The 18,916-nt window shown below is 45.3% G+C and overlaps 1 protein-coding gene and 1 long non-coding RNA gene across 2 annotated transcripts in view; both read right to left on the reverse strand.

Moving 5' to 3' along the window:
- The window catches only part of slc1a5 (solute carrier family 1 member 5), a 98,295-nt gene extending 86,026 nt beyond the window's left edge, over positions 1-12,269 (reverse strand). Inside the window, exons 1-3 of the mRNA XM_061878618.1 lie at positions 12,153-12,269; positions 11,629-11,768; positions 11,105-11,244 (exon numbers count right to left, since the gene is read on the reverse strand). The gene's annotated coding sequence lies outside the window, so the exon portion shown is untranslated. The remainder of the gene's footprint in view (positions 1-11,104; positions 11,245-11,628; positions 11,769-12,152) is intronic.
- Positions 12,270-12,413: 144 nt separating this feature from the next.
- The window catches only part of LOC133537530 (uncharacterized), a 39,163-nt gene continuing 32,660 nt past the window's right edge, over positions 12,414-18,916 (reverse strand). Inside the window, exons 3-7 of the long non-coding RNA XR_009802715.1 lie at positions 14,777-14,916; positions 14,253-14,392; positions 13,729-13,868; positions 13,204-13,343; positions 12,414-12,818 (exon numbers count right to left, since the gene is read on the reverse strand). This is a non-coding gene — a long non-coding RNA (uncharacterized LOC133537530). The remainder of the gene's footprint in view (positions 12,819-13,203; positions 13,344-13,728; positions 13,869-14,252; positions 14,393-14,776; positions 14,917-18,916) is intronic.

Raw genomic sequence — 18,916 nt, forward strand, 5'->3', positions numbered from 1 at the left:
CGGAGACCCCGGACTGTTAAACAACTTAAGCTCTACATGAAACAAGAATGGGAAATAATTCCACCTGAAAAGATTCAAAAATGTGTCTCCTTAGTTCCCAAAGGTTTATTGAGTGTTGTTAAAAGGAAAGGTGATGTAACACAGTGGTGAACATGCCCTTTCCCGACTACTTTGGCACCTGTTGCAGCCATTAAATTCTAATTTAATTATTATTTGCAAAAAAAAATAAAGTTTATGAGTTTGAACATCAAATATCTTGTCCCTGTAGTGCATTCAACTGAATATGGGTTGAAAATTATTTGCAAATCATTGTATTCCGTTTATATTTACATCCAGCACTATTTCCCAATTCATATGGAAACGGGGTTTGTATGTTATCAACAACAGTCAACAACAGTATCAATACTGATAACGATTTCAACATAGTAGTGATTTGAAAATCCCTCATTGACATCATCATTGCAGACGTTTATAAACAATAAAAACATTTTAAAAAAATTATAATTAAATAAAAGAAAATGTATTTTGATACGGGGATAGGTTGATTGGCAACACTAAATTGGCCCTAGTGTGTGAATGTTGTCTGTCTATCTGTGTTGGCCCTGCGATGAGATGGCGACTTGTCCAGGGTGTACCCTGCCTTCCGCCCGATTGTAGCTGAGAAAGGCGCCAGCGCCCCCCGCGACCCCGAAAGGGAATAAGCGGTAGAAAATGGATGGATGGATGGATTGATACGTTAATATTTCTCTAAGTAAAGGGGACCACAAAAAAAAGTAAAAAAAAAAAAAAATCTATACATATTTTTTTGCAATCGTAGAACAATTTTGTCCTTTAGGGAACGGCGTGGCGCAGTGGGAGAGTGGCCGTGCGCAACCCGAGGGTCACTGGTTCAAATCCCACCTCCCACCTAGAACCAACCTCGTCACGTCCGTTGTGTCCTGAGCAAGACACTTCACCCTTGCTCCTGATGGGTGCTGGTTGGCGCCTTGCATGGCAGCTCCCTCCATCAGTGTGTGAATGTGTGTGTGAATGGGTAAATGTGGAAGTAGTGTCAAAGCGCTTTGAGTACCTTGTAGGTAGAAAAGCGCTATACAAGTACAACCCATTTATTTAAATAAAATAGCGAACAAACTAGATAACTTGTCTTTTACTAGTAGGTAAGTTAAAAAAAAGGCTCCTGATTAGTCTGCTGACATATGCAGTAACACATTGTGTCATTTATCATTCTATTATTTTGTCAAAATTACAAGGGACAAGCGGTAGAAAATGGATTATCAATTTACTTGTTCATTTACTGTTAATATCTGCTTACTTTCTCTTTTAACATGTTCTATCTACACATTGATCACACATTCCAGCTAAATCTTGCAAATTTGACAGCGACAAGCAAACAGACTCCATGAACGCACTGTAACGTTCTTGCTAGCGGCTAATGTGCCTCCACAATGCAAAGCCGCTTCTAAGTTAGCAATCCTCGCTTCCATGGCGGAAAATAAACTGTGTTTCTACCATGTAAGTCACTGGAGGATGAGGACGAGCTAAACATGCTACACGACCTACTGTAAGAGGATATGCTAAATTAGATTTTCTTATGTAAACGGGGATAGAAGGTTCATTCTATCTCATATTTTATCATTTTGCGATATTGCCATATTTTTGCTGTAAGGATTTAGAAAAAAAAAATCAACGATAAAGTTTGCAACTTTTGGTCGCTAATAAAAAAGCCTTGCCTGTACCGGAAGTAGCAGACGATGTGCGCGTGACGTCACGGGTTGTGGAGCTCCTCACATCCTCACATTGTTTACAATCATGGCCACCAGCAGCGAGAGCGATTCGGACCGAGAAAGCGACGATTTCCCCATTAATATGAGCGAGGATGAAAGATTCGTGGATGAGGAAAGTGAGAGTGAAGGACTAGAAAAAAGAAAAAAAAACTAAACGGCAGAGCGATTCAGATGTTATTAAACAAATTCACTGGGATAATTCTGGAAAATCCCTTATCTGCTTATTGTGTTACTAGTGTTTTAGTGAGATTATATGGTCGTACCTGTACAACCTGAAGGTCGGAGGGGTGTGGCCACGGGTGTGGTGACCGCCAGTGTCTTTGAGGGAAGCCACGTTTCTTGACGAGGCGAAGGCAGCCGATGCTTCCTCCATGTTGGAAGCATCCGACGGTCGGGAGCGGCCGGTGGGAGGCGGCAAGAGAATCCGCAGCTGCCTCTTTGACAGGTGCAGGTGGAACGACGCAAGCTCTCCGCTCACGTCTACGGGAAGAGCCGACTTATTACCACCATTTTCTCACCGAAACCTGCCGGTTGACATGTGGTAGGGAACAATGTTCGCTTGACCGCTCTGTTAAATGATAAATGATAAATGGCTTGTACTTGTATAGCGCTTTTCTACCTTCAAGGTACTCAAAGCGCTTTGACACTACTTCCACATTTACCCATTCACACACACATTCACACACTGATGGAGGGAGCTGCCATGCAAGGAGCCAACCAGCACCCATCAGGAGCAAGGGTGAAGTGTCTTGCTCAGGACACAACGGACGTGACGAGGTTGGTACTAGGTGGGATTTGAACCAGGGACCCTCGGGTTGCGCACGGCCACTCTTCCACTGCGCCACGCCGTCCCTATTACTGTTCCATAGTAAAGCTTCACCGTCATCTTTAGGGAATGTAAACAAGGAAACACCGGCTGTGTTTGTGTTGCTAAAGGCGGCCGCAATACACCGCTTCCCACCTACATCTTTCTTCCTTGACGTCTCCATTATTAATTGAAGAAATTGCAAAATATTCAGCAACACAGATGTCCATAATACTGTGTAATTATGCGACGAAAAGAGACGACTTATAGCTGTGAACGGTGCTGGAACAAAATGTCCTCTACAATGCGTGACATCACGCGCACGTGTCATCATTCCGCGACGTTTTCAACAGGATACTTTGCGGGAAATTTAAAATTGCAATTTAGTAAACTAAAGCGGCCGTATTGGCATGTGTTGCAATGTTAATATTTCATCATTGATATATAAACTATCAGACTGCGTGATCGCTAGTAGTGGCTTTCAGTAGGACTTTTAAGGCATGGGAGTACGCTTTGAGAAAACAAGAGCAAAAAAGGGCTGCCACGCAAGCTTTTCTTCTCTTTCTTTTTTTCTTTTCTTAGTTTATTTCGAACATGACATACATACATTATACATCAGTTAAATTCATCATTTCGCAATACACAATACATCATGTCCGAAAAGGAGTAGGAAGAAGCAAAGCTTATTTAATCCTACCCCTTTTCCACAATATATACAATTATTCACTGACCTTCTTTACAGCAAAATATCAAAATAGCAAAATGACATATATGAGTGATTAACACAGCAGTTTTCTAACATGTACTTAATTATTTCAGTCATTATTAACATACTAAGATGAAGAATATCTTATTTTCAATAAGGTAGAAAGTGTTTCTCATAATTCTTCTTCTTTGTACTTTGTAAGCACTATTAATTTAAACATCTTCTTAAACTGGCTCATATCAGTACAATGTTTAATTTCTTTACTTAATCCATTCCATAATTTAATTCCACATACAGATATGCTAAAGGTTTTAAGTGTTGTACGTGCATACAAGTGTTTTAAATTAGATGTTCCTCTAAGGTTATATTTCTCCTCTTTAGTTGAGAAGAATTGTTGTACATTCTTTGGTAGCAGGTTATAATTTGCTTTGTACATCATTTTAGCTGTTTGCAATTTTATCAAGTCATCGAGCTTTAATAGTTTTGACTCAATAAATAAAGGGTTTGTATGTTCTCTATATCCAACATTATGTATTATTCTAATTGATCTTTTTTGTAACACAGTTAACGAATGTAGCGCACATTTGTAGTTGTTTCCCCATATTTCTGCACAATAACTCAGATATGGTAACACTAGTGAGCAGTAGAGAATATAAAGTGATTTTTGGCCCAGGACGTATTTTGCCATCCATCCATCCATCATCTTCCGCTTATCCGAGGTCGGGTCGCGGGGGCAACAGCCTAAGCAGGGAAACCCAGACTTCCCTCTCCCCAGCCACTTCGTCTAGCTCTTCCCGGGGGATCCCGAGGCGTTCCCTGGCCAGCCGGGAGACAAAGTCTTCCCAACGTGTCCTGGGTCTTCCCCGTGGCCTCCTACCAGTTGGACGTGCCCTAAACACCTCCCTAGGGAGGCGTTCGGGTGGCATCCTGACCAGATGCCCGAACCACCTCATCTGGCTCCTCTCGATGTGAAGGAGCAGCGGCTTTACTTTGAGTTCCTCCCGGATGGCAGAGCTTCTCACCCTATCTCTAAGGGAGAGCCCCGCCACACGGCAGAGGAAACTCATTTGGGCCGCTTGTACCCGTGATCTTATCCTTTCGGTCATGACCCAAAGCTCATGACCATAGGTGAGGATGGGAACGTAGATCGACCGGTAAATTGAGAGCTTTGCCTTCCGGCTCAGCTCCTTCTTCACCACAACGGATCGGTACAACGTCCGCATTACTGAAGACGCCGCACCGATCCGCCTGTCGATCTCACGATCCACTCTTCCCTCACTCGTGAACAAGACTCCTAGGTACTTGAACTCCTCCACTTGGGGCAGGGTCTCCTCCCCAACCCGGAGATGGCACTCCACCCTTTTCCGGGCGAGAACCATGGACTCGGACTTGGAGGTGCTGATTCTCATTCCGGTCGCTTCACACTCGGCTGCGAACCGATCCAGCTTCCCCGAACTCTTCCCATGTCCGAGTTTTTGCCTCCGCGACCGCTGAAGCTGCACACCGCTTGGCCTGTCGGTACCTGTCCACTGCCTCCGGAGTCCTATGAGCCAAAAGGACCCGATAGGACTCCTTCTTCAGCTTGACGGCATCCCTCACCGCTGGTGTCCACCAAGGGGTTTTAGGATTGCCGCCCCGACAGGCACCAACTACCTTGCGGCCACAGCTCCGATCTGCCGCCTCGACAATAGAGGTGCGGAACATGGTCCACTCGGACTCAATGTCCAGCACCTCCCTCGTGACATGTTCAAAGTTCTTCCGGAGGTGGGAATTGAAACTTTGTATTTTGCTTTATTCATTATTGAAATATTTTTTTCCACCTTATGTTGTATGTTTTGTATATGAGATTTCCAGGTTCATTTTATCATCTATTAATACTCCCAAAAATCTGGTTTCTTTTACCCTTTCGATATCTACTCCATCACGCTTTCAAATATAATTTTGAAAATCAAGACTACATTTCCTGCAATTAGGGTCATCCATCCATCCATCCATTTCCTACCGCTTATTCCCTTTTGGGGTGGCGGGGGGCGCCGGCGCCTATCTCAGCTACAATCGGGCGGAAGGCGGGGTACACCCTGGACAAGTCGCCACCTCATCGCAGGGCCGACACAGATAGACAGACAACATTCACACACTAGGGCCAATTTAGTGTTGCCAATCAACCTATCCCCAGGTGCATGTCTTTGGAAGTGGGAGGAAGCCGGAGTACCCGGAGGGAACCCACGCATTCACGGGGAGAACATGCAAACTCCACACAGAAAGATCCCGAGCCTGGATTTGAACCCAGGATTGCAGGACCTTAGTATTGTGAGGCAGACGCACTAACCCCTCTGCCACCGTGAAGCCCAGCAATTAGGGTCATTCGTACTCTAAATGTACCTTTATAATTATTCTAATCTACCAACCTCTTACATGTCACATGTAATGTTTTGTTTTTTTCTAGTAATTACTAACATTATAATCATTGAAAATGAAAGGCCTACTGAAACCCACTACTAGCGACCACACAGTCTGATAGTTTATATATCAATGATGAAATATTAACATTGCAACACATGCCAATACGGCCTTTTTAGTTTACTAAATTGCAATTTTAAATTTCACGTGGAGTTTCTTGTTGAAAACGTCGCAGAATGATGACGTGTAGGATGACGCGCGTTTGTGACGTCTCTGGTTGTAGCGGACATATTAGCCCAGCACCACACACGGCTAAAAGTCATCTCTTTTCATCGCATAATTACGCAGTAATTTGGACATCTGCGTTGCTGAATCTTTTGCAATTTGTTCAATTAATAATGGAGACGTCAAAATAGAATGCTGTTGGTGGAAAGCAGCTGCCTTTAGCACCGAAACACAGCCTGTGTTTCTTTGTTTGTTGTGAAGCTTTAACACAGAGCGGTCAAGCGAACATGTTTCTCTACGTCAGGGGTGCCCACACTTTTTCTGCAGGCGGGCTACTTTTCAATTGACCAACTCGAGGGGATCTACCTCATTTATATATATCATTTATATTTATTTATTTATGAAAGAGACATTTTTGTAAACAAGTTAAATGTGTTTAATGATAATACAAGCATGTGTAACACATATAGATGTCTTTCTTTCACGAAGACAAGAATATAAGTTGGTGTATTACCTGATTCTGATGACTTGCATTGATTGGAATTAGACAGTAATGATGATAACGCCCACGTTTTCAAATGGAGGAGAAAAAAAGTTGTCCTTTCTGTACAATACCACATGAAAGTGGTTGGTTTTTGGCATCTAATTCATCCAGCTTCCATACACTTTACAAGAAAAACATTGGCGGCAAATTCCGTAGCTTGCTTGATTGACATTCACGGCACCCGAGGGTCTTGTGAGATGACGCTGGCTGCTGCCAGTTCATTATTATGAAAAAATGACAGAGAGAAACACTTTTTATTTCAACAGACTTTCGCGCCGTCCCTTCCGTCAAAACTCTAAAGGCCGACTGCACATTTCCTATCTTCACAATAAAAGCCCTGCTTCATGCTGCCTGCGCTAACAAAATAAGAGTCTCGGAAAGCTGGCGTGCACAAGTGATGTGCACGCCAGCTTTCTGAGGGACCGCTTGTGCACGCCAGTTTTCCGAGACTCTGTATTTAGTTAGCGCAGGTAGCATGAAGCAGGGCTTTTATTGTGAAGATAGGAAATGTGCAGTCGGCCTTTAGAGTTTTGACGGAAGGTACGGCGCGAGAGTCTGTTGAAATAAAAAGTGTTTCTCGCCTTCCTCTCGGTCATATTTTCATAATAATGATCTTGCAGCAGCCAGCGTCATCTCACAAGACCCTCCGGTACCGTGAATGTCATTTAAGTGACGTCTTGGTGAAGATTGATGATCACTAATTTTTAGGTCTATTTTTTTTAAAAGCCTGGCTGGAGATGGACTGACACACCCCCCGCGGTCGACTGGTAGCTCGCGATCGACGTAATGGGCACCCCTGGTCTACGTCAACCAGCAACTTTTTGGATTGGAAAATTGTGATATTAAGTCGGCTCTTACCGGAGACTTCAGTGGATTGTGGGACTTCCTGCTGCAGCTCAAAAAGGCAGCTGTGATCTTGGCTCCTCGGCTTCTCTCAGAGACACTGGTGTTCACCGCAGCCATCCGACTTTCAGGTATGACTTTACAATCTCACTAAAACACTATTAAAAACCATAAGCACATAAGGGATCTTCCAGAATTATCCTAGTAAATGTGTCTAATTACATATAAATAAATGGATTGTACTTGTATAGCGCTTTTCTACCTTCAAGGTACACAAAGCGCTTTGACACTACTTTCACATTTACTCATTCACACACACATTCACACACTGATGGAGGGAGCTGCCATGCAAAGCGCTATCCAGCACACATCAGGAGCAAGGGTGAAGTGTCTTGCTCAGGACACAACGGACGTGACGAGGTAGGTACAAGGTGGGGATTGAACCAGGGACCGCCTGGAGCTGTAGCATTTTCTTTTTTTTTTGGTACTTCACTCTAACTTTCCTCATCCACAAATCTTACATCCTCGCTAAAATTAATGGGGAAATTGTCGCTTTTTCGGTCCGAATAGCTCTTGCTGCTGGAGGCTCTGATTATAAACAATGTTCAGATGTGAGGAGCCCTACAACCCGTGACGTCACGCGCACATCGTCTGCTACTTCCGGTAAAGGCAAGGCTTTTTTTATTGGCGACCAAAAGTTGCTAACTTTATCGTCGATGTTCTCTACTAAATCCTTTCAGCAAAAATATGGAAATATCACGAAATGATCAAGTATGACACATAGAATGGACCCGTTATCCCCGTTTGAATAAGAAAATCTCATTTCAGTAGGCCTTTAAGGAGGACAAGAAATCCATCGATCACATATAAACACATGACCAAAAACATTGCTAAACAATTTCCATCTAGCAAAGCTGGTCATTTTCTGCTGTACAAAGCAGACCAAAACCAACTTTGCCATCTGGCATATCAACAGCAGCCGCTCGCTCTTTCTCACTTGTGCCAACACATGCACATATGGCACTGAGCCAGTGATGCCTTTACAGCCACACAAAAAGTCGGACATTTCCAACACCGCACATTATGTGTAATTCCAGGTCGTTACACTATGATTTACCAATTAAATGTGTGCTCATTCTATTGTCATTTATTAAGAATCTTAATTTATAAATATCAATCATGAAATGCTGTTATATATTAAAGAAATACTAATAAAAATATATATATTTTACAAACGGAAAGGTGCAGGAATGTACACATGATCCAGTGCTTACATCTCATTGTGCAACATGTGAATGTTTTAATGCAGGGGTCTCAAACTCAATTTACCTGGGGGCCATTGGACGCAGAGTCTGGGTGAGGCTGGGCCGCAAAAAAGGATTTCTTTACAAAAATGTTCCATACTCCTCAGCATGTCTAGTTGTATAATGACATTTCAAATTGTATTCCTTGTGCACCCGCAACTTTCTCTGTGCAAATAAGACATGTCGGGGGGCCCCTGTGCTCAACAAATAAATATTGCATCTCCCACTTTTCCTGGAATTGTCTTTGCTCATCACGAACCTTTCTCTTCACTGCAGGCTTTGAAAAAAGACACGTTTGGGGTTGTAGAATATATTTGTATTCAGCCGATGCACGGAGAACAATGTTATTTCCGCAATGTGTGTGGTTCCGCTTTTCCTCCCTAACTAGGTAGATAAAAGTAGCGCAAAAAAGTGACGGCTCCTGGAGTGTTATCCGGCGCCATATAGAAACATATATCATGTTCATCGTGTGAGGCAATTCAAATTGAAGAATACAAAAAAAGAAATAACTGTTTGAATTAGTCCAGCTTATTGGGGACTGTTATTACTGACGGACAGGTGTCGCGGTGTGACTGCAGCCAGGCACGTAAATTAACCATGGCAACGTCTCTGTCGCTTTAAAACATTTGCCGCTTTTCCACTAATGCAGGGGTAGGCAACCCAGAACGTTGAAAGAGCCATTTTGGACCCGAATAACACAACGCTGTCAAGCGGCATTCATATAAAACTTGCGGGCCGCCTTAACATTAAACTTTCATATTAAGGTGGGGGCCGCAAAATAACGTTGCGTGTCTGAGACCCCTGTTTTAACGGGAACTAAATGCGATATCTGAAAGGGGTACAAATGATTTCCAATGCAGGACCCCACCCAGACATATAATACTAGTATACAGCTCATGAAAAACAATATTTGTTGTTCTTGTCATTGTCCATCCATCCGTCCATTTTCTACCGCTTATTCCCTTTCGGGGTCGCGGGGGGCGCTGGCACCTATCTCAGCTACAATCGGGCGGAAGGCAGGGTACACCCTGGACAAGTCGCCACCTCATCACAGGGCCAACTCAGATAGACAGACAACATTCACACACTAGGGCCAATTTAGTGTTGCCAATCAACCTGTTACCGCGCTGGGAGGACGTTCATGAAACTGCCTAACAATAAATCCACATAAGAAACCAAGAACTCGCCCTCGATCATTATACAGTTAAAATGTAATTGAGCGGACACACTGTTTATATTGTTGGAAAGCGGACGTGAAAACAGGCTGTCCTCACTCAGGTCCGCATGGAGCTGGAGGGGGCGTGGCCTCCAGCTCCGGCTGAATTTCGTGAGACTTTCGGGAGAAAATTTGTCCCGGGAGGTTTTCGGGAGAGGCGCTGAATTTTGGGAGTCTTCCGGAAAATTTGGGAGGGTTGGCAAGTATGATTGCCAATTAGCCGATTTAGTGTTGGCAATCAACCTATCCCCAGGTGCATGTCTTTGGAGGTGGGAGGAAGCCGGAGTACCCGGAGGGAACCCACGCAGTCACGGGGAGGACATGCAAACTCCACACAGAAAGATCCCGAGCCTGGGATTGAACTCAGGACTACTCAGGACCTTCGTATTGTGAGGCACATGCACTAACCCCTTTTCCACCGTGCTGCCCAAAAAGGAACTAAAGAAATCCAAAACTAACAGACAATACAAAACATGATCCGGACTACGGATCATGACATATAGCAACAAAAGCTAGAAGAATTCTGATTGGACACAAACTAAAACTAAAAACTACAGCGCTGGAAGGAGCATGATATGACATGAAGGGAATATAAATACTTTTAGATATTTAGGGAAAGTAAATAAAAAAATAATTATATCATTAATTATGATTCCTGGTTACGTTAGACCAGCAGAAAAGGCCCGGCTAACCCTGCCTGATTTAGATGTTCACTGTATTTTTTTTGTAGGACATTATTTAAAGGCCTACAGAAACCCACTATTACGGGCCACGCAGTCTGATAGTTTATATATCAATGATGAAATATTAACATTGCAACACATGCCAATACGGCCTTTTTAGTTTACTAAATTGCAATTTTAAATTTCCCGCAAAGTATCCTGTTGAAAACGTCGCGGAATGATGATGCGTATAATGACGCGTGTGCGTGACGTCACCGGTTGTAGCGCACATGTTCTTCCAGCACCAATCACGGCTAAAAGTAATCTGCTTTAATCGCATGATTACACAGTATTCTGGACATCTGTGTTGCTGAATCTTTTGCAATTTATTCAATTAATAAAGGAGACGTCAAAGAAGAATGATGTTGGTGGAAAGCTGTGTATTGCGGCCGGCTGTAGCAAAACTAACACAGCCGGTGTTTCTTTCGTTTACATTCCCTAAAGATGACAGTGAAGCTTTAATATGGAACAGAGCGGTCAAGCGAACATGGTTCCCTACCACATGTCAACCGGCAGGTTTCGGTGAAAAAATAGTGGTAATAAGTTAGCTCTTACCGGAGACATGAGCGGAGCTTGCGTCCTCCTGCAGCTGTCAAAGAGGCAGCTGCGACTTTCTTGGCTCCTCCATGGCTTCCATCAGAGACACTGGCGGTCACCACACCTGTCCAACTTTCAGGTGTGACTTTATAATCTCGCTAAAACACAAGTAACACAATAAGCAGATAAGGGATTTTCCAGAATTATCCTAGTAAATGTGTCTAATAACATCTGAATGGCTCCCACTGCCCTCGTTTTTTTTTCTTCTAGTCCTTCACTCTCACTATCCTCATCCACGAATCTTTCATCCTCGCTCAAATTAATGGGGAAATTGTCGCTTTCTCGGTCCCAATTGCTCTAGCTGCTGGTGGCCATGATTGTAAACAATGTGCGGATGTGAGGAGCCCTACAACCAGTGACGTCACGCGCACATCGTCTGCTACTTCCGGTAAGCAGAACATGGTTCAAGCGAACATGGTTCCCTACCACATGTCAACCGGCAGGTTTTGGTGAAAAAATAGTGGTAATAAGTTGGCTCTTACCGGAGACATGAGCGGAGCTTGCGTCCTCCTGCAGCTGTCAAAGAGGCAGCTGCGACTTTCTTGGCTCCTCCATGGTTTCCATCAGAGACATTGGCGGTCACCACACGCCTCCGACTTTCAGGTGTGACTTTATAATCTCGCTAAAACACAAGTAACACAATAAGCAGATAAGGGATTTTCCAGAATTATCCTAGTAAATGTGTCTAATAACATCTGAATCGCTCCCACCGCCCTCATTTTTTTTTCTTCTAGTCCTTCACTCTCACTATCCTCATCCACAAATCTTTCATCCTCGCTCAAATTAATGGGGAAATTGTCGCTTTCTCGGTCCCGATCGCTCTAGCTGCTGGTGGCCATGATTGTAAACAATGTGCGGATGTGAGGAGCCCTACAACCAGTGACGTCACGCGCACATCGTCTGCTACTTCCGGTAAGCAGAACATGGTTCAAGCGAACATGGTTCCCTACCACATGTCAACCGGCAGGTTTTGGTGAAAAAATAGTGGTAATAAGTTGGCTCTTACCGGAGACATGAGCGGAGCTTGCGTCCTCCTGCAGCTGTCAAAGAGGCAGCTGCGACTTTCTTGGCTCCTCCATGGCTTCCATCAGAGACATTGGCGGTCACCACACGCCTCCGACTTTCAGGTGTGACTTTATAATCTCGCTAAAACACAAGTAACACAATAAGCAGATAAGGGATTTTCCAGAATTTACCACAGTAAATGTGTCTAATAACATCTGAATCGCTCCCACCGCCCTCATTTTTTTTTTCTTCTAGTCCTTCACTCTCACTATCCTCATCCACGAATCTTTCATCCTCGCTCAAATTAATGGGGAAATTGTCGCTTTCTCGGTCCCAATTGCTCTAGCTGCTGGTGGCCATGATTGTAAACAATGTGCGGATGTGAGGAGCCCTACAACCAGTGACGTCACGCGCACATCGTCTGCTACTTCCGGTAAGCAGAACATGGTTCAAGCGAACATGGTTCCCTACCACATGTCAACCGGCAGGTTTTGGTGAAAAAATAGTGGTAATAAGTTGGCTCTTACCGGAGACATGAGCGGAGCTTGCGTCCTCCTGCAGCTGTCAAAGAGGCAGCTGCGACTTTCTTGGCTCCTGCATGGCTTCCATCAGAGACATTGGCGGTCACCACACGCCTCCGACTTTCAGGTGTGACTTTATAATCTCGCTAAAACACAAGTAACACAATAAGCAGATAAGGGATTTTCCAGAATTATCCTAGTAAATGTGTCTAATAACATCTGAATGGCTCCCACTGCCCTCATTTTTTTTTCTTCTAGTCCTTCACTCTCACTATCCTCATCCACGAATCTTTCATCCTCGCTCAAATTAATGGGGAAATTGTCGCTTTCTCGGTCCCAATTGCTCTAGCTGCTGGTGGCCATGATTGTAAACAATGTGCGGATGTGAGGAGTCCTACAACCAGTGACGTCACGCGCACATCGTCTGCTACTTCCGGTAAGCAGAACATGGTTCAAGCGAACATGGTTCCCTACCACACGTCAACCGGCAAGTTTTGGTGAAAAAAATAGTGGTAATAAGTTGGCTCTTACCGGAGACATGAGCGGAGCTTGCGTCCTCCTGCAGCTGTCAAAGAGGCAGCTGCGACTTTCTTGGCTCCTCCATGGCTTCCATCAGAGACACTGGCGGTCACCACACCTGTCCAACTTTCAGGTGTGACTTTATAATCTCGCTAAAACACAAGTAACACAATAAGCAGATAAGGGATTTTCCAGAATTATCCTAGTAAATGTGTCTAATAACATCTGAATGGCTCCCACTGCCCTCATTTTTTTTCTTCTAGTCCTTCACTCTCACTATCCTCATCCACGAATCTTTCATCCTCGCTCAAATTAATGGGGAAATTGTCGCTTTCTCGGTCCCAATTGCTCTAGCTGCTGGTGGCCATGATTGTAAACAATGTGAGGATGTGAGGAGCCCTACAACCAGTGACGTCACGCGCACATCGTCTGCTACTTCCGGTAAGCAGAACATGGTTCAAGCGAACATGGTTCCCTACCACATGTCAACCGGCAAGTTTTGGTGAAAAAAAATAGTGGTAATAAGTTGGCTCTTACCGGAGACATGAGCGGAGCTTGCGTCCTCCTGCAGCTGTCAAAGAGGCAGCTGCGACTTTCTTGGCTCCTCCATGGCTTCCATCAGAGACATTGGCGATCACCACACGCCTCCGACTTTCAGGTGTGACTTTATAATCTCGCTAAAACACAAGTAACACAATAAGCAGATAAGGGATTTTCCAGAATTATCCTAGTAAATGTGTCTAATAACATCTGAATGGCTCCCACTGCCCTCATTTTTTTTTCTTCTAGTCCTTCACTCTCACTATCCTCATCCACGTATCTTTCATCCTCGCTCAAATTAATGGGGAAATTGTCGCTTTCTCGGTCCCAATCGCTCTAGCTGCTGGTGGCCATGATTGTAAACAATGTGCGGATGTGAGGAGCCCTACAACCAGTGACGTCACGCGCACATCGTCTGCTACTTCCGGTAAGCAGAACATGGTTCAAGCGAACATGGTTCCCTACCACATGTCAACCGCCAGGTTTCGGTGAAAAAATAGTGGTAATAAGTTGGCTCTTACCGGCGACATGAGCGGAGCTTGCGTCCTCCTGCAGCTGTCAAAGAGGCAGCTGCGACTTTCTTGGCTCCTCCATGGCTTCCATCAGAGACACTGGCGGTCACCACACCTGTCCAACTTTCAGGTGTGACTTTATAATCTCGCTAAAACACAAGTAACACAATAAGCAGATAAGGGATTTTCCAGAATTATCCTAGTAAATGTGTCTAATAACATCTGAATCGCTCCCACCGCCCTCATTTTTTTTTCTTCTAGTCCTTCACTCTCACTATCCTCATCCACGAATCTTTCATCCTCGCTCAAATTAATGGGGAAATTGTCGCTTTCTCGGTCCCAATTGCTCTAGCTGCTGGTGGCCATGATTGTAAACAATGTGCGGATGTGAGGAGCCCTACAACCAGTGACGTCACGCGCACATCGTCTGCTACTTCCGGTAAGCAGAACATGGTTCAAGCGAACATGGTTCCCGACCACATGTCAACCGGCAGGTTTTGGTGAAAAAATAGTGGTAATAAGTTGGCTCTTACCGGAGACATGAGCGGAGCTTGCGTCCTCCTGCAGCTGTCAAAGAGGCAGCTGCGACTTTCTTGGCTCCTCCATGGCTTCCATCAGAGACATTGGCGGTCACCACACGCCTCCGACTTTCAGGTGTGACTTTATAATCTCGCTAAAACACAAGTAACACAATAAGCAGATAAGGGATTTTCCAGAATTATCCTAGTAAATGTGTCTAATAACATCTGAATCGCTCCCACCGCCCTCATTTTTTTTTCTTCTAGTCCTTCACTCTCACTATCCTCATCCACGAATCTTTCATCCTCGCTCAAATTAATGGGGAAATTGTCGCTTTCTCGGTCCCAATCGCTCTAGCTGCTGGTGGCCATGATTGTAAACAACGTGCGGATGTGAGGAGCCCTACAACCAGTGACGTCACGCGCACATCGTCTGCTACTTCCGGTAAAGGCAAGGCTTTTTTATTAGCGACCAAAAGTTGCAAACTTTATCGTCGATGTTCTCTACTAAATCCTTTCAGCAAAAATATGGCAATATCGCGAAACGATCAAGTATGACACATAGAATGGACCTGCTATCCCCGTTTAAATAAGAAAATCTCATTTCAGTAGGCCTTTAAGAGGTTCCACTGCATTACTTTACCAACTGTGTCTAGAAAAGGGTTTTGGCAACACGGGCTGAAAGCTAAATGGGTCAGCACACCAGTGACGGAGGGCAAGGAGGACGTCCAACCCGTAGACCTTGAGAACACAAGTGGAACACTTTCTTCCCAGAGGCCACATTCAGCCAGCACAAAACCCACAAGGGTGCCGAGTTCTGATTTGCTGACAAAAAAACACGCCCTTCTGGCCACACCCCTTTAACGACATGCCTGCTCATGGAAGTCATCTGATCCCACATACTGTAGCTGACTTTCCATTCGCCGTCTTCTCCATGTGTGTGTGACTCTAGAAAAGTATGCATCTGTTTTGCCAAAATCATCTCAAAATCCACACATTTGACTAAGTTGCACCATCATATTGCATAATGGGATCACTTCTAACCAACACTGTGTGTGAAGCGCGATTAAAATAGCAAAATATGGCGAGACATGTGAACAGCAGTACCTCTGTGTACATCAACCGCAGTCTAGTTATGCCAAGAATTTGTTTTAATGTTGACGTAGTGCCAACGACAGAATTCTGTTCCTACGTCAGTGTACAGCAGGCCTTTAGAGGTCAACTAGAAAAACAGGTTCCAAAAGAAGCGACATACACTATATTGCCAAAAGTATTTGGCCACCTCCTTTGACTGACATATGAACCTGAAGTGCCATCCCATTCATAACCCATATGGTTCAAAATGATATCGGTCCACCTTTTGCAGCTATTACAGCTCCAACTCTTCTGGGAAGGCTGTCCACAAGGTGGCGGAGTATAGAAATTTTCCACCGTTCTTCCAAAAGCGCATTAGTGTGGTCACACACTGATGTTGGTCGAGAAGGCCCGGCTCTAAATTCATCCCAAAGGTGTTCTATCGGGTTCAGGTTAGGACTCTGTGCAGGCCAGTCAAGTTCATCCACACCAGACTCTGTCATCCTCTCTGTCATATGGACCTTGCTTTGTGCACTGGTGCAAAGTCATGTTGGAAGAGGAAGGGGCCCGCTCCAAACTGTTCCCACAAGGTTGGGAGCATGGACTTGTCCAACACTGTCTGGTATCCTGGAGCATTCAAAGTTCCATCCATCCATCCATTTTCTACCGCTTATTCCCTTTTGGGATCGCGGGGGGCGCTGGCGCCTATCTCAGCTATAATCGAGAGGAAGGCGGGGTACACCCTGGACAAGTCGCCACCTCATCGCAGGGCCAACACAGATAGACAGACAACATTCACACTCACATTCAAACACTAGGGCCAATTTTAGTGTTGCCAATCAACCTATCCCCAGGTGCATATTTTTGGAAGTGGGAGGGGCCTATCCCCAGGTGCATGTCTTTGGAGGTGGGAGGAGCCTATCCCCAGGTGCATGTCTTTGGAGGTGAGAGGGGCCTATCCCCGGGTGCATGTCTTTGGAGGTGGGAGCGGCCTATGCCCAGGTGCATGTCTTTGGAGGTGGGAGGGGCCTATGCCCAGGTGCACGTCTTTGGAGGTGAGAGGGGCCTATCCCCAGGTGCACGTCTTTGGAGGTGAGAGGGGCCTATCCCCAGGTGCATGTCTTTGGAGGTGAGAGGGGCCTATCCCCAGGTGCATGTCTTTGGAGGTGGGAGGAGCCTATCCCCAGGTGCATGTCTTTGGAGGTGGGAGGAGCCTATCCCCAGGTGCATGTCTTTGGAGGTGAGAGGGGCCTATCCCCAGGTGCATGTCTTTGGAGGTGGGAGGGGCCTATGCCCAGGTGCACGTCTTTGGAGGTGGGAGGGGCCTATCCCCAGGTGTATGTCTTTGGAGGTGGGAGGGGCCTATGTCCAGGTGCACGTCTTTGGAGGTGGGAGGAAGCCGGAGTACCCGGAGGGAACCCACGCATTCACGGGGAGAACATGCAAACTCCACACAGAAAGATCCCGAGCCTGGATTTGAACCCAGGACTGCAGGAACTTCGTATTGTGAGGCAGACGCACTAACCCCTCTGCCACCGTGAAGCCCGCATTCAAAGTTCCTTTCACTGGAACTAAAGGTCCAAGCCCAACTTTTGAAAAACAACCATCCATCCGTCCATCTTCAACCGCTTATCCGGAATTGGGTCGGGGGGACAACAGCTCTAGCAGAGACCCCCAGACTACGCTCTCCAGAGCAAAATGAGCAACTTCCTTTTGGGGAATCCCGAAGCGTTCCCAGTCCAGAGATGAGATGTAATCCCCCCATCTGGTCCTTGGCCTACCGCGGGGGTCTCCTCCCAGTGGGACATACAACGAGGACCTTCCTCGGGAGACGGTCGTCAGGCATCCGCACGAGATGCCCGAACCACCTATGCTAGCTCCTTTCCAAGCAAAGGAGCAGCGGTTCTACTCCGAGTCTCTCTCGGGTGACTGAACTTCTCACCCTATCTCTAAGGGAGATGCCAGCCACCCTTCTGAGGAAACTCATTTCGCCCGCTTGTATCCATGATCTTATTCTTTCTGACAAACAACCCCACAGCATAATTCCTCCTCCATCAAATTTCACACTTGGCACAATGCAGTCCGAAATGTACTGTTCTCCTGGCAACCTCTAAAAGCGTGATTCAACACTTCTGAGAACGCTTCTACACTGCTCTAAAGTCCAGTGGCGACGTGCATTGGACTTGGTGATGTATGGCTTAGATCAATCAATGTTTACTTATATAGCCCTAAATCACTAGTGTCTCAAAGGGCTGCACAAACCACTACGACATCCTCGGTAGGCCCACATAAGGGCAAGGAAAACTCACACCCAGTGGGACGTCGGTGACAATGATGACTATGAGAACCTTGGAGAGGAGGAAAGCAATGGATGTCGAGCGGGTCTAACATGATACTGTGAAAGTTCGATCCATAATGGATCCAACACAGGCGCGAGAGTCCAGTCCAAAGCGGATCCAACACAGCAGCGAGAGTCCCGTTCACAGCGGAGCCAGCAGGAAACCATCCCAAGCGGAGGCGGATCTGAACACGCCGGATTGTAGTCAGCTGGAGGCGTGTCTTAATGAAATTAAACAATGGATGTCCGCTAACTTTTTGCAACTCAACGCCAAAAAAACGGAAATGCTGATTATCGGTCCTGCTAGACACCGACCTCTATTTAATAATACAACTTTAACATTTGACAACCAAATAATTAAACAAGGCGACACGGTAAAGAATCTGGGTATTATCTTTGACCCAACTCTCTCCTTTGAGTCACACATTAAAAGCGTTACTAAAACGGCCTTCTTTCATCTCCGTAATATCGCTAAAATTCGCTCCATTCTGTCCACTAAAGACGTTGAGATCATTATCCATGCGTTTGTTACGTCTCGTCTCGATTACTGTAACGTATTATTTTCGGGTCTCCCCATGTCTAGCATTAAAAGATTACAGTTGGTACAAAATGCGGCTGCTAGACTTTTGACAAGAACAAGAAAGTTTGATCACATTACGCCTGTACTGGCTCACCTGCACTGGCTTCCTGTGCACTTAAGATGTGACTTTAAGGTTTTACTACTTACGTATAAAATACTACAC

This window comes from Nerophis ophidion, linkage group LG18, assembly GCF_033978795.1.
Source record: "Nerophis ophidion isolate RoL-2023_Sa linkage group LG18, RoL_Noph_v1.0, whole genome shotgun sequence".
NCBI classification, from domain to species: domain Eukaryota; kingdom Metazoa; phylum Chordata; class Actinopteri; order Syngnathiformes; family Syngnathidae; genus Nerophis; species Nerophis ophidion.